The sequence below is a fragment of the Bos indicus x Bos taurus genome, chromosome 3, assembly GCF_003369695.1.
Source record: "Bos indicus x Bos taurus breed Angus x Brahman F1 hybrid chromosome 3, Bos_hybrid_MaternalHap_v2.0, whole genome shotgun sequence".
NCBI lineage: Eukaryota > Metazoa > Chordata > Mammalia > Artiodactyla > Bovidae > Bos > Bos indicus x Bos taurus.
In genome coordinates, this window is record NC_040078.1 from 48,630,927 (window position 1) to 48,647,264 (window position 16,338).

General features: G+C 37.3%; 1 protein-coding gene across 1 annotated transcript in view; it reads left to right on the forward strand.

Annotated features, from left to right (window-relative positions):
* The window catches only part of ALG14 (ALG14, UDP-N-acetylglucosaminyltransferase subunit), a 98,441-nt gene that overhangs the window by 37,740 nt on the left and 44,363 nt on the right, over positions 1-16,338 (forward strand). The window lies entirely within an intron of this gene.

The following is a 16,338-nucleotide window of genomic DNA, read 5'->3' on the forward strand; positions in this document are numbered from 1 at the left end:
TTCAGTGTAAGGCAGATCAGCAGATATGTTATCACAATAGTGTAGACAGCTCTTAAATAATATTCTCATTCCTGTTTAAGGCAGAATCCATTAATCTGTGTAGCCTTAAAGAAACTCTTGATTAACTTACCTTATACATGATTTCTGGCACAGTGGATATTATTTTCATGAATAGTTGGACAAAAATGCACTTAGCTCTGATGATTTTGAAAGATCTCTATCACTTTGGTCTTTGCCTTTCACCAACTGAACTGCCATTCAAGTGCCTCCTTTAGATTAGAATTTTAAAACTGGAATTTTCCATATGAATAATTTAGATTGTTTTTAAAAGCTATAATTTATAAGCAGTGAAATGCAAAGATCTTAAGTATATAATTAGACTATATCTCTTATCAAGATATAGAACATTTCTATCACCCCACTGGCCCCTGCCCAAGCAACCAATTTCTGGTGATTCCTATCACCATAGATTAATTTTGCTTATATTTATTTTAAAATTTTTGACAAAGTAAATTTATCTCACAGTCTCCAACCACATTTTTAGTGTGTAAAATTCAGATGTTTTCTGAAAGATCATTAGTGCTCTTAAGGGGCTTCTCTGGTGACTCAGTGATAAAGAACACACCTGCCAACACAGAAGACTCAAGTTTGATCCTTGGGTTGAGAAAATCCCCTGGAGGAGGAAATGGGAACCCACTCTGGTATTTTTTCCTGGAGAATTCCATGGACAGAGGAGCCTGGTGGGCTATAGTACATGGGGCCACAAAAGAGTTGGACATGACTGAGCAACTGAGCACACATGTGTGTACTGCTCTTAAAGATTTAATTATTCCTGAAACTTAAGAGATAAAATGGAAGAAAAATGGTCTTCACATTTTAAGCTGGAAGTTTTGAGTTTACATTACTAAGTCACTGAGGGTATGGCCACTGTCACAGACAGCAGCCAGGTTCGGGTGTGATGACTTGAGGACGCTAAGGTGTGAAAGTGAGAAGGAGGCAATGATGTGATGGCTGATGTCTGCTGTGGACATGGAGGGCTCTGCTGTCTGCCTGGCCAAAGTGTTTAATACCCTTGTGGTGGGAAGAGTAGCCGATGGGGCATGAAGACACTGGGTCCCAGGCTCATTTTGGCTTTTATTTGATTTTAGATCCCTTCTGGGCCTCATTCTCTACCTTAAAACAAAAGGACTGAACTAGATGTCCTCTCAGTTTCCTTCAAACTTAGTCTAAAATTTTATGAGTGCCATAAATTTGCCTATAAAGAGTGGAAGGAAAAAAAAACTATTATGTTTCTAAAGGAATAAGAGGGGGGAAAGGAGGGAATGTGAGGTACTTATTTCCATTTTAAACTGAGTTTTCAAAATTATTTCAAACCTGAGCATTGTCCAGTCTGCTGTTCTGATATGGTTGGCGTCACAAAATGAACTCCCACTTAGTGCAAGTCCCTTTTACACACACACCAAGTTAACGGGTAAAAGGCCTTTTTTCCTACTTCAAAAGCAGAACTACAACATGCAGCTCTCTCCTGTATTTGTCCTTGACTTTTTCTTTTTTAAATAAATTATAAATGGCACTAATTCTTTTGAGTATTTTTGCCCTTTTAAACTGAAATATAGTAAATTTATAGTGTTGTGTTCGTTTCAGGTATACAGAAGAGTGATTCAGTTGTGTGTGTGTGTATGTATATATATTCTTTTTCAGATTCTTTTCCATTATAGGTTATTGCAAGATATTGATTATAGTTCCCTGTGCTGTACAGTAGACCTTGTTCTTTATGTCTTTTATGTATAGTAGTTTGTATCTGTTAACCTCAAACTAATTTGTCCCTCCACCTTCGTCCCCTTTGGTAACCAAAAGATTGTTTTCTATGTCTGTTAGTCTGTTTCTGTTTTGTAAATAAGTTCATTTGTATCGGTTTTGTTTGTTTTTGGATTCCACGAATAAGTGATAACATATGGTATTGTCTTTCTCTGACTTATTTCACTTAGTATGATAATCTCTAGTTCCATTCATGATGCTGCAAATGGCATTGTTTCATTCTCTTTTATGCTGAGCAATATTTCGTTGTATATGTATGCTACATTCTTATCCCTTCATCTGTTGGGCATGCTTACATTGCTTCCATGTCTTGGGTATTATACATAGTGCTGCTGTGAACATGTATCTTTTCAAATTAACATTTTTATCTTTTCTGGATCTGTGCTCAGGAGTGGGATTGCTAGGTCATATGGCAACTCTGTTTTTAATTTTTTAAGGAATGTCCATACTGTTTTCCTCAGTGACTGCATCAATTTACATTCCCACCAACTGTGCAAGAAGGTTCCCTTTTCTCCATGCCCTCAGCACTTACTATTTGTAGACTTTTTGGTGGTGGCCATTCTGACTCGTGTGAGTTTTGATTTTCATTTCCCCAACAGTTAATGATGATGAGCATCTTTTCATGTACTGTTGACCATCTGTATGTCTTCCTTGGAAAATTGTCTCCAGATCGTCTGCCCATTTGGTTTTTCGTTATTAAGTTGTATGAGCTGTTTGTATATTTTTGAAATTAAGCCCTTGACGTTTGCTTCATTTTCAAATATTTTCTCCATGTCTGTAGATTGTCTTTTTGTTCTGTCAAGGGTTTCCTTTGCTGTGTGAAAGCTTCTAAGTTTGATTAGGTCCTATTTGTTTATTTTTGCTTATAGATAGAATATTGTCTTGGAAATATAGAGTGACAATTTATGTCAGAGAATGTTTTGCCTATGATGTTTTGTAGTTTTATGGTATCATGTCTGACATTTAGGGTCTTTTAAGCCATTTTTAGTTTCTTTTTGTGTATAGTATAAGGATGTATTCTAACTTCATTGATTTACACATGACTGTCCAGCTTTCCCAGTACCACTTGCTGAAGAAACTGCCTTTTCTCCATTGTATATTCTTGCCTCCTTTGTCAAAAATTAATTGACCACAGTGCCTGGGTTTATTTCTGGGCACTCTGTTCTGTTCCATTGATCCATATGTCTGGTTTTGTGCATTCTTATGACTTTGATCAAAGTTTCTTTTTCACTTCTGTTAAAAAAGAAAACCCCACTTTTAGAAACAATAGTAATATCAGACCTTAAATTACCTGAGTTGTCTAAACAGCAAGGTGATTTTCTGCTTCACCTCAGTTGTGTGCACCTGAGCCAGTAAGTTGACTCTTCATTCAACTGTCTCTGTTCCTCACTTTGTCATCTGTAAAACAGAAATAAAGTCACTTTCCTTGTTTCAGAGCGAATGGTGAATAATAGAACATTTCAGTGTTTTTTAAATGGAAATTCCATCTGGTATATAATAGCTAACATTTATTGACCACAGTTACATGTACCAGGCTTGGTCCTTAGTACTTGCGTTCATGCTGTGTGAGGTGGGTAGTACTGTTATGCACATTTAATAGAGGAGGACTCTCAGGCTCTGTGAGACAGGAAGTTACTTGTCCAGAGTATGCAAAACCAGGAAATAACAGAGCTAGGTCTAGAATCCAGGTCTTTCTGATTCCACAGCCCAAAGCCTTAACTACTGGACTGTATGCCCCATTCTGGCTCACCATGGAAGGTGTATTCATTCATGTAGGCCAATTAGAAGTCAATTAATAAATTAATTTTAAAATAAATTACATTAAATATCAGTCCTCTAATTGAGTATGTAAATTTAAATATACCCCAACAGCTCAAGTTAAGTATTTGCTTTCATAATAGATTTAACAAAGACTGATCTAATTGAATAATAGTAATAATAGTGTATATTTCAAAATTAAGTATCATGTATATTTGTCAAAATATAATATTTTTAGAATACAAAATGGATAATTCAAATAAGTATTAATAAAGAAGTATTACAGAATTTTACAAATGAGACTGATGTGGAAAATTGATTGAATTCATATTTATCAGTTTTCTATTATAGAAAATCATATGTAAAACCATTGTAAGAATATGTAATATTATATCTTAATTTAACTTTTTGAATGAGATAGTAATCCAAAAACTCAGGTTGTTTTGAGGGAAAAGTGTAGAATTGTGCTTATTGAGCATGTATTAAAAGGCATACTTGTTTGGGGGACTTCCCTGGAAGTCCAGTGGTTAAGACTCCAAGCCTCCAATGTAGGGAGCTTAGGTGTGCCTGGTCAACAAACTAAGCTCCCACGTGCCACGCAGTGGAAAAAAAGTCATGCTTGCTTCTTCTAAGCCAATTATTAGATGAAAAGTATCTTAGAGGATAGGTTATAAACTCTCATTTGGAGGCCTGAATCTAGTCTTTACTAATTGGAATGGATGGTTTCTTCTTTTACAAGGTCATGAAATAACTTTTTAGGTGGTTCTGATATTTCACGTATCATATTTTTCCAAGAAATATGGCTTTGCCAGGCATCCTGTGAATAAGAGTTGTAAGTTCCAAAGGGTATCGTTGAGTCTAAAAAGACAATTGGACAGAAAATAGATCGCTGGTTGCCAGCATCTGAGGTGGGGGAGGGACTGACTACAAAAAAAACTTGAAGGAACATTTTTGGGTGAAAAGCTGTTCTAAATCTTGATTGTGGTGGTGATGGTGGTGGTTGTTAATTGCATGCGTTTGTCATAACTAAGACTTGTGTGCTAAAAGGGATAAATTTCACTCTGTAAATTATATCTTAATAAATATCAGTTTTAAAATCTGAATCGTGGCTGAAAGCCTCAAATCTTTGCCTCCCAGTAGCTTCATATATAGCATGTAATTTATCTTTGAGTAAAAGTGATTTGGTGAATCGTTGCTTACTCCTCTCTACACCTCACCACGCTAGTGTTTTTAAGACCCTCTCTTAAGTGGCACAAATACCAGAGTCGAGTTACAGCATTTATCTAAAATTTCTAACACAAAATTCAACTCCTTCGCCGAATTACGAATCTGGGTCAGGGAACATCACTAGCAGCCAAAAATGACATAGTTCATCAAATGAGCTGAGTTTTCTAGTCATTCCAATCACATTGTTTTATGTTTGTCTCTGTAACCTTGGAAACAGCAAGTAGAGTTGGTGAAGTTTGCGATGCTGTATTATATGTTTGATTCTAGGTGAGTCTGTCATCATCAAAGAGTTAGTTATTGAAAGTATATGTTAAATGCCTACTGCTTTTCCCCTTGTACTGCTTATCCACTTGTACATCCAATAGGCATCTGAAACTTTCTTGGTTCAAAATCGTAGGTATTTCCTATTTTTTCCCAGGTGGCACAGTGGTAAAGATTCCACCTGCCAACTCAGGAGACACAAGAGATGTGGGTTTGATCCCTGGGTTGGGAAGGTCCCCTGGAGAAGGAAAGGACAGCGCACTCCAGTATTCTTCCCTGAGCTCTTGCGTGCGCGCGTGCACACACACACACGTACGTGCATGCTAAGTCACTTCAGTCATATCCGACTGTTTGCGACGCTATGAACTGTAGCCTGCCAGGCTTCTCTGTCCCTGGGGCTTCTCAGAGTACTGGAGTGGGTTACCATGCCCTTCTCCAGAGGAACTTCCTGACCCAGGGATCAAACACACACTCTTCCCCATCTTGGTAAACTTACTTAAGTCAAGTTTTCAGGAGACATCTTTGATTTATCACTGCCACACCCTACTCCTGTTCAACAGCAAGCCCTGCCAGCCATGTCCTCACAATTTATCATGATTTCTGTCTGTTTCCGTCCATGTTCACTGTCCGCCTGCCATCCAGCACCACCCCATCCCCATTGCATGGTCTCTTGCCTGCCTGTGGACATTCATAACCCCCTGCAATTTTACCACTCAGCAGCCAATGTGATTTATAATGTAAATCAGAGTCTGTTACTCCTCACAGAATGCTGTTACATCCAGCAGTCTTCTATGTTCTTAGAATAACATCCAAATTTCTCACTGTAGCCTGCATGCTCCAGCCTGACCAGCTTCTCTGACCTCTTCTCCTCCTCCTCTCTTTCCCTAGTTTTCTATGTGCCAGACAGACCTGCCTTTTTTTCTCCTCCAACAAACCCATCTGATTCATATCTCAGAGCCTTTGTACATGCTGTTTCCTGTGGGTGGGGCTCTTCACACCTGGTCTAAATGTGACTGGTGCCTTTCTGTTCTCTGAGCTCAAATGTTCCCTCCTCACAAAGGCCTCCCCTGATACAAGCCCTTCCTCCAGCCCATGTCCTCACCTCTCTGAGAGACTGCCCTGCTTTAGTTTCTTCAGAGTCCTAATCCCAATTTAAAAAAAAGAAAAAGAAAAGCTATTTTATATATGTGTTTGTCATTCCATGAGAAACTGCAGCTGCCGTGTTACTGTACTGATGCAGCAGTGCCTGGCACTTGGTAACCTCTCAGTACGTATTTTTGATGAATGGTTCAGTCACTGTGCTAAGTTACTGGTGCCTTATGGTGGCGAATGAACACTGCTATGGGAGTATCACAGAAGAACTCAGTGGTTCCCTCACTCACAAATGGTGGTCAGGGACCCTGCTCTATGACAGGATTTATCCTGAGTGTGAGAAGTATGAAAGTAAGCACAGTAGACAGCAGTCTTGCCCACAGCTGGGTTATTATAGTGCAATAGGTCCTCTGGGGCGGAGAAGGCAATGGCACCCCACTCAGTATTCTTGCCTGGAGAATCCCAGGGATGGGGGAGCCTGGTAGGCTGCAGTCCATGGGGTCGCTGGGGGTCGGACACGACTGAGGGACTTCACTTTCACTTTTCACTTTCATGCATTGGAGAGGGAAATGGCAGCCCACTCCAGTATTCTTGCCTGGAGAATCCCAGGGATAGCGGAGCCTGGTGGGCTGCCGTCTATGGGGTCGCACAATCGGACACGACTAAAGTGACTTAGCAGCAGGTCCTCTGGGGAGCTGGATATGGCTTGAGAGTGGAGATGACATTTAACCAAAGATGGATAAGAGTTAATCAGTCAGAGAATAGAAAAAAGGTCATTTTAAGAAGAGTAAAAGATTAATAAGTCAGTTGAGTGAATCACATAATGTATATAAGATTGAAGTCTTTAGACTGTACCTTTATTAATTAGCATTTCACATATAATATTTTATTGTTATTAGAAATTAATGAGATCCAAAACTTAAGACCTGAATGCAGTAGCAAGGTAGTCATTTTTATAATGTTAATTATGGGTACTTGTTAAGATGACATATGGGACTTTTTTCTCTATAAACCCCATAGATTTTTCTGAATGAAATGAATTTTTCTGAATGAAAAAAAACAGATTTTTTTTCATTGAAGTGCAATAGTATTTAAAGGAAATGACCACTTAAACATTTTATTGATTTATCATTTTGATTCATGTGAATGGAACACCTTAAAGTCGTATTTTTAAAAAATTTTAGAAAAATAAAAATTTTTTCAACTCTCCCTGTGTCAGTTACTATTCTATGTGCTTTACATATGTTAACTCATTTAATTCCCTTAGCAGTCCTGTGACATAGTACTCTTTATCTCTGTTCTATGGATAAATAGCTCAAAATCCAGAGATGTCTGAGCAACATGGTCACAAACCTAGTCAGAGTAGCATAGTTCCAATTCTCTTAGAAATGTATCAGGTTCTGCCAAAATTAGATAACTTATTCAATAGAAACTTAACTAGTATTTTTTAATGTCTGTATTGCAGCAGCACTGAAAGCAGCACTGGCTAAATAAAATATAACCAGTGTCCTCAAGAAGCTTATATTTAGTTAGCTTCAAGGAAAATGGCATAAAGAAATAACAGGTAGACATGAAATAGTAATTCTGTTGCGGGGGGAAGCCATTTAAATCAGAAATAGTTCTTCCATCTCTTCAGCCTGCGCCTTGTTTGGTAGCTGAGATTCTTTTAAAAAGCATTTGAGTAGATTTTTTAGCATTTTTTTTGTTTTGAAATGATTACAGATTCCAAGAAGTTGCAGAAATAGTACATAGCACTCCAGGTACTCTTCACCGAGCTTCCCCTAGTGGTGGTCTTATATAATTGTAGTGCAAAATTGATATTAGTATAATACTGTTAGGGTCTTCCCTAGTGGCTCAGCGGTAAAGAACCCTCCTGCAATGCACGAGACGCGGCAGGAGCCACGTGTTTGATTCCTTGGTTGGGAAGATCCCCTGGAAAAGGAAATGGCAACCCACTCTAATATTCTTGCCTGGGAAATTCCATGGACAGAGGCTACAACCCATGGGGATCACAAAAGAGTCAGACTCAACAGAACACAACACACACTAGTACACACACTACAGTAATGTTCTAAAACCACACTTTGTGTGTGTGTGTGTCCCCATAATACTATTAACCAGACTAAAAACCTTATTCAGTTTTCACTGTTTTTCATATGTGTTCATGTGTGGTTATGTGTGCGTGTGTGTGTGTGTGTGTGTAGTTCTATGCTGTTTTAATCCATGTGTCAAAGTCGAGGTACATAACTGTTTCACATCACTGCCAGAGAACTGTGCTAGCCCTGTTCTAGCCCCAGTCCATGTTCCATGGTAGCCATTAATTCGTTTTCCATCACTATAGTTTGTCATTTCAAGAATATTCTATAAGTGGAATCACCCAGTATGAAACTTTTTGAAATTTACTTTATACACTGAGCTTAATGCCCTTGATATCCGTTCAGTTTTTTAATATGTATCAATAATTCCTTTTTATTGTTAAATAGGAATTCATCCTATGTATGTACTACAGTTTGTTTAACCATTTATCAGTTCAGTTCAGTTCAGTCCAGTCGCTCAGTCGTGTCCGACGGTGCGACCCCATGAATCGCTGCATGCTAGGCCTCCCCGTCCATCACCAACTCCTGGAGTTCACTCAGACTCACGTCCATTGAGTCAGTGATGCCATCCAGCCATCTCATCCTCTGTCGTCCCCTTCTCCTCCTGCCCCCAATCCCTCCCAGCATCAGAGTCTTTTCCAATGAGTCACCTCTTCGCATGAGGTGGCCAAAATACTGGAGTTTCAGCTTTAGCATCATTCCCTCCAAAGAAATCCCAGGGTTGATCTCCTTCAGAATGGACTGGTTGGAGCTACTGGCAGTCCAAGGGACTCGCAAGAGTCTTCTCCAACCCCACAGTTCAAAAGCATCAATTCTTCGGTGCTCAGCTTTCTTCACAGTCCAACTCTCACCTCCATACATGACCACAGGAAAAACCATAGCCTTGACTAGACGAACCTTTGTTGGCAAAGTAATGTCTCTGCTTTTCTAGGTTGTCTATGTTATCTAGGCTGGTCATAACTTTCCTTCCAAGGAGTAAGCATCTTTTAAAATCATGGCTGCAGTCACCATCTGCAGTGATTTTGGAGCCCCAAAAAAGAAAGTCTGACACTGTTTCCACTGTTTCCCCATCTATTTCCCATGAAGTGATGGGACCAGATACCATGATCTTCGTTTTCTGAATGTTGAGCTTTAAGCCAACTTTTTCACTCTCCACTTTCACTTTCATCAAGAGGCTTTTGAGTTCCTCTTCACTTTCTGCCATAAGGGTGGTGTCATCTGCATATCTGAGGTTATTGATATTTCTCCCGGCAATCTTGATTCCAGCTTGAGCTTCTTCCAGCCCAGCCCAGTATAACCATTTATACTGAGGGCTATCTGTATTATTTTTCAGTTTTTTGCTGCTATGAATAAAGCTACTGTGATTATTTATATATAGGTTTTTGTGTAGACACAGGTTTCCACTTTTCTGAATAAAGGCCCAAGAATAAGATTGCTGGGTCTGATAGAAAGTACAAATTTAGCTTTATAAGAAACTGCCAAGAATTCCCTGACGATTCAGTGGTTAGGATTCTGCACTTTCACTGCCAAGGGCAAGGGTTTGATCCATAGTCAGGGAACTAATATCCCACAACCCTCACAGCCAAAAAAAAAAAAAGCCAAACCATGTTCCATAGTGGCAATACCATTTTACATCTCACTAGCAATGTATGAGAGATCCAGTTTCTCTGTCTTCTCTCTAGCATTTGGTATTATCAGTATTTCTTAGGTGTGTAGTGATATGTCATTGTTTTTAATTTGTATTTCCGTAATGGCAAATGATGTTGAACATCTTTTCATGTGCTTATTTGTCATTAATAGCTCTTCTTCACTGAAATGCTTGTTCATGTCTTTTGCCCATTTTCTAATTGAATTTTTCATTTTACTTTTGAGTTTTGTATATTCTAGATATTGGACTGTTGTCCAACATGTAGTTTACAAATAATTTCCCTCACTTCATAGTCTTTTCATCTTCCTAACAAGGTCTTTCACAAAGCAAAACTTTTTACTTTTGATGAGGTCTAATTTATCAAATTTTTCTTTCATAGATTATTCTCTTATTGTCATATCTATAACTCTTCATCCAGCCCTCAATCACAAAGATTTCCTCATATTTTCTTCTAAAAGTCTTATAGTTTTATGTTTTACATTTAAATGTATAAATCAATTTTTGTATCAGGTGTGAGGTTTAGATGAAGGCTTACTTTGCCTGGATGCCCAGTGCAAGTTTGTTTTTTTAAAAAAAGAAAAGGAAAAGAAAACTTCCCTCCTCCATTGAATTGCTTCTCCCCTTTGTTAAAAATTAGTTGGAGGGACTTCTCTGGTGGTCCAGTGGTTAAGACTCTGCTTGCTTTCACTGCAGAGGACTCAGATTGAATCCTCCCTGGTCAGGGAACTAAGACCCCACATGCAGCATGGTGCCACCAAATAATTTTTTTTAAGAGAATGATTACTAACTATAAAAAAAAAATCAACAAAAAAATCAGTTAGAAGTTTGAAAAATAAGGTAGTTGGGTGTCGCGTTGATCTGTGTCTCTGCTTTCTCAGTACCACTCCCTTGTGGTTGCTATAGCATACAAACCTTAACTTCAGGTAGAGCGATTTCTCCTACTTCATTCTTCTTTTTCAAAATTGTCTTAGCTGTTCTGATCCCTTCCCCTTTCAATATAAACTTTAGAATAAGTTTTTCTATACATAAAACAGAGTTTTGCTGGGATTTTGATAGGAATTGCATTATGTGTATAGATCAATTGGGGAGAAATTGACATCTTTACTATATTGCGTCTTCCAAAATGTGAACATGGCATGTCTCTTCATTTATTTAGATCTTCTTATATTTTATTCATCAATGTTTTGTCATTTTTCAGCATCTAAATTATATGCATGTGTTTTAAATTAGTATCTTGGTATTTCACTTTTTTGGAAAATTGTAAGTTATAAATGGAATTGTGTTTTTAATTTTGGTTTCTACATGTTTGTTGCTAACATACCAAAATACTGTTGATCTTTGTTTATCTCACTCAGATTCTGTGATCTTGCTTTCCTAAATAGATTTTCTTGGATTTTCTAGAAAAAAATCATATTTTTTACAAATAAGAAAGTTTTATTTCTTCTCTTCCAATCAGTATATAATTTATTTCCTTTTCTTACTTTATTGCACTGAATAGGGCTTCTAGTATTATGTTTAATAAGAGTGATGAGAGCAGCTTTGTCTCTTTTCCAATTTTAGAGGAAAAGCATTCATTCTTTCACCACTGATTATGATGTCAACTTTAGGCTTTTTATAGATGCTCCTTGTCAAGTTGAAGAAGTTTCTCCTTTGTATTAGTCAGGGTTCTCCAGAAAAACTGAACCAGAAACAATAGGATAGAATTTTACTCAGCCTTTTTGTACTATTTAGGTGTTCAGCTTAACACATTAGGGAGAACAATGCACTTTACTCAGTCTACTGATTGAAATGTTAATCGTACCCCAAAACCCCTCACTGACATTGTTGTTGTTCAGTTGCTAAGTTGTGTCCAACTCTTTGCGACCCCATGGACTGCAGCATGCCAGGCTTCCCTCTCCTCTTCTATCTCCCGGAGTTTGCTCAGACTCGTGTCCATTGTGTCTATGATGCCATCCAACTATCTCATCCTGTCATCTAAATAGATTTTCTGGGATTTTATTTTCTTAATTTATTGTTTTGTTTTCTTAATTTTAATTTATTTTCTTAATTCTTAATTTATTGCACTGGCTAAGACTTCTAGTATGTTTAATACTTTCCCAGCATCAGGTTCTTTTCCTATGAGTTGGCTCTTCACATCAGGTAGCCAAAATATTGGAGCTTAGCTTCAGCATCAGTCTTTCCAATGACTACTGAAGGTTGATTTCCTTTAAGATTGACTGGTTTGATCTCCTTTGACCAAATTCTGGGTACCTCATGACCCAGTCAAATTGACATGTAAAATTAACCATCACAACCTCTATTCCTGGTATTCTGATCATGCTTTTATTAATCACATTAGTGAAAAATTAATGTATTAATGACGAAATGAATTTTGTCCAAACTTTTTTTGTTGATTGATACAACCATGATTTTTTGTTTAGCTGTTGATACAATACAGTGAGAGATTTTCAAATATTGAAACAGACTTGCATTTCTGGAATGAATTCTACCCGATCATGGTGTATAATCATTTTTGGGTATAGATGGATTTGATTTGCTAGTAATTTGTGAGAATTTTAATGATGATATTCATGAGGGGTATTTGTCATTAGCTTTCTGCTTTAGACTTTCAGCTTGGTATTGAAATTAAGCTGACCTTATAAAATGATTGGTAGGTGTTTCACCCTCTTTATTTTCTGAAAATAATTATTTAGAATCTACGTTAGTGCTTCTTTAAATGTTTGGTAAAATTCTGCAGTAAAAACATTTGGTCCTGATGATTCCTTTTTCCAAAGCTTTAGCTACAGATTACATTTCTTTAATAGACATAAGATTATTCAGGTTCTCTGTCTTATATTGAGTGAGATTTTGTAGTTTGTGGTTTTTAAGGAATTGTTCCATTTAATCTAAATTTTCAAATTTATGTGCATAGAGCTGTAATATTCCCTAATTTTTCCTTTTTGGTTTAGGGTCTGTGGTTATAGCTTTGGTCTCATTCTTGATATTGGGAGGTTCTGTTTTCTCTCTTTTTATATTTGTCAGTCTTACTAGAGACTTATCAATTTTATTGATCTTTTCTAATAGTTAGGTTTTTGTTTCATCTATTTTCTCTTTTGTTTATTTTTTCCTTTTTGTGGCTGTCTTGGGTTCATTTTGCTCTTCTTTTTCTAGTTTCTTAAGGTAGGGACTTAGATCATTGATTAGACCTTTCTTCTTTTCTAATGTAAGCATTTAGTATTTTAAATTTATCTTTAAGCACTGCTTTAGCATCATCCTGTAGATATATTTTCATGTTGTGCTAAGTATTTTTTATGTCCTTAGATACTTTTTCTTTGACCCATGGATTATTTAGCATGCTTTAATTTCTTTTTGGAGATTTTTTTTTTTTTCCCTATTACTGATTTCTAGTTTGATTGATTTTGGTCAGGGAACACACTTTGGTTTTAAATATGTTGACTTAATGTTTTATGATCTAGGATATAGTCAATCTTGGTGAATATCCCATGGGTGCTTGAGAAGAATGTGTGTTCTGCTGTGTTGTACAGGATGTTCTATAACTGTCCATTAGATCCTTTTGATGGATGATGCTATTGAGCTCTTCTATATTTTTGCTGATTTTCCATCTAAAGGTCTACATATAACTGTGAAAGACATGGACCATTTCATGAGTCATTCTAAAGCTATGTCTAAATGGTCTCATTGGTCTTAGCTCTTCGTAATCCATTCAGTGCCCTGTTCCCCCTACTGTAATGTACACATGGATCCTGCAGTAATATAAATTTTAAGTAGACCTTATAGTTCACTGTTTTGTCTCTCAAAACCCATGTATTTCTTCACTATTGTGTTTTTCTAGTTTCTCCTAAAAGTGGGGGGTCTTTGAATCATTTTTTCAGTAAGTTGGCTGATCTCATATTCTTGGAAACATACTTCTACAGAAAAATTTGTTTGTTTCAAGGTGAAAAAGAGAACATTGAATTTGTGAGTTACTGATCATTGAACTAAAGAGGACTGCTTACGTTCAGGGAGAGAGATCTGTAAAGTTCTTGAGGATAAAGGCCATGTATTTTTCTGTTTCCCATGGTCCCTGCTTAGAAAAGTGTCTTCCACATATTTGTGGAATGACTTAAAAATAAATGAATGAATACTGGATGACGTGAGTCATCACAAAAACAAAGACGCCTGGTCCCTAAACTGGTGTTCTTCTCAGGCTTTATTAAAGAGTCTGAAAAACCAGAAGGGTTTCCCAGGTCTGCAAGTGTTTGATTACTGGCTTCCTTCCAACCTGGCTGTTGTTAAATGAAATACTCAGAGAAAGAGCTCTGCATGTTAAAATGAAACCTATTTTAATTTTTAATCAAGTAAAAAATAAATATCAGATTCTACATGTATAACAAATTGGAAAGAAATGGACCATTTCAACCTAATACACTGCCTCTTTGCCTGAAGCTGAAGCTGATTTAATTCACCATGACAAATGTAGATGTATTTATTACATGTACACTCATGCTTTGTATGAAAGAAATCCATTCTTTTACTTAGTCTTTTTTTTCCATGTTCTATATCCAGTTTGAGCTGTGAAATGTCTAAGTTCATAGCAGTAGCAAGTTGATGATGTGCATAATGGGTTATTGTCCATAAATGGAATACTATGATTTTTTTTAATGAAGGATTTTGGGTGGTAAACCACAAACTGGGTGGTATTGAGATTACCACTTGTTTGCATAGTATATAAAAATTTTATTGGCCTATTGATTGACATGTGTTTCAGACATTAGGAAGAGTCAGTTAATTTCTTGTTGATATGCCAGAACCTTTACAGGAACTTTGTTTTTCCCCTTAATTTGTGTTGGTTTGATTCTTTGTATAATGACCTTCATCTGGTATTATGTTTTTCGGTGATGAGAACCTTTATAGCATGTTCAAAGGAAACTAAGCTAGACAAAGAAAAGGTCAGCTGGCCCAAGATGCCTATCTGTAATTGGAGTTAAGTGAGAATATGATTTTTCAAGCCAAGTCAAATAAGAAGCAATTAGCTCACAGTCGTCTGTTGCTTCTTGTTTTCCAAGATTAATGAAATCATACTTGGAGCCATTTGTTTAAGTGTGTTCAGTTCCTGTTCCTCTGTCGACCAATCCTCTGTAGCACATTAAAATAATACCAGTGTTACTTTTTTCCAATGTCTATTTCCCCTCCATACATGTACTATAAATTTAGCAACTTTCATAGAGATACAGTTGGTATTGTGTGTGCATTTAGCAGGTCTGATAAAGCTCAGAGCCCACAGTGAGGAGTGACTGTACGTGAACATTCTCCCACGTATCTGGTTTCTTAGGCCTGAGGAACTGCTTTCCCAGCTGCGAGTGAAACTACCAGCTGTGCCACTGACACACTGGCTAGGCGACAGGCTATAGCTGCTTCCATCCCCAAATGAGGTATTTGATTTAAATGTTATGGTTTCTGATTCACATTTTGAGTGCCCTTAAAATCTATGTCAAAATTATGCTGTGTATTATCAGAATTTTTGTATTTATTTTTGAATTATCAGCTTTGTATTTTTTTTCCTCCACTTTGGGGGATTCTCCAAAGCTTGAAAACAGTTTTTCTTTTCTTTTCTGAATTGATCCTTTTTCTACTTGGTAAACATGATGTTTTTCCTCTCTGCAGAAGCCAGTATGGCTTTGCCTACCATTTTTCTCTCGTTTCACTTTGCCTACATCACTCTTTTGAGTTGTCGCTGTTTCAGATCATCACAGGCACAGATGAGATCTGGGTCTGGTGGGCCCTCTTCCTCTTGAGATGAAAGCTAGCCTCTTTTCATAAGGATAACAACGTGGCTACAGTGAAAACCGAAACAAAAGTTGAAGGAAGAGAAATTCAGTTGTGAAAGGGTCAGGGAAGCGTGATGGGAACAAAGCTGTTTTCCAAGAAAGGACTGATATGTAATCAGAGGCAGTGACCTCAGAGAGACCTGGCCTTGTGCAGAAAGGTGGTGGAAGGCACCAGTAGCTAAGTGAAAACAGTGAGATCAGGAGAAAGGAAATCTTTGAAATGATCTTCAGTTTTCATAATGATTCCTAAGAACCAGCCAGTTTCAGAACCTTACAGTGCCTATTTTAAAGTTTTACATGAATCAGTATAGCTCTATATTTATAGTATCTGAAAATCACTAAGGTGCCATTTTTGTCTAGGATTTTAAAAATTTCCCTTTGGTCTGTAAAAAGAAAAAAAAGGAGCACAATCAGAACACAAATATCTGAGTGTGAAATAGGTGAGCTTAGGAAGGGCTGCTATAGTCCAAGTCGAGTGCAGTCATTAACGATTTGGAGATGTCTGGAACTCAGGTTGGTATGGAAGTAGCTTGGGGAGTATTAAATTTGAATGCAGACTGTGAACTCCTTGAGGAAAGGTAAGATGTATTACTCATCTTGGCAATCCTAGCACCTCTTAAAGTGCTCTGGG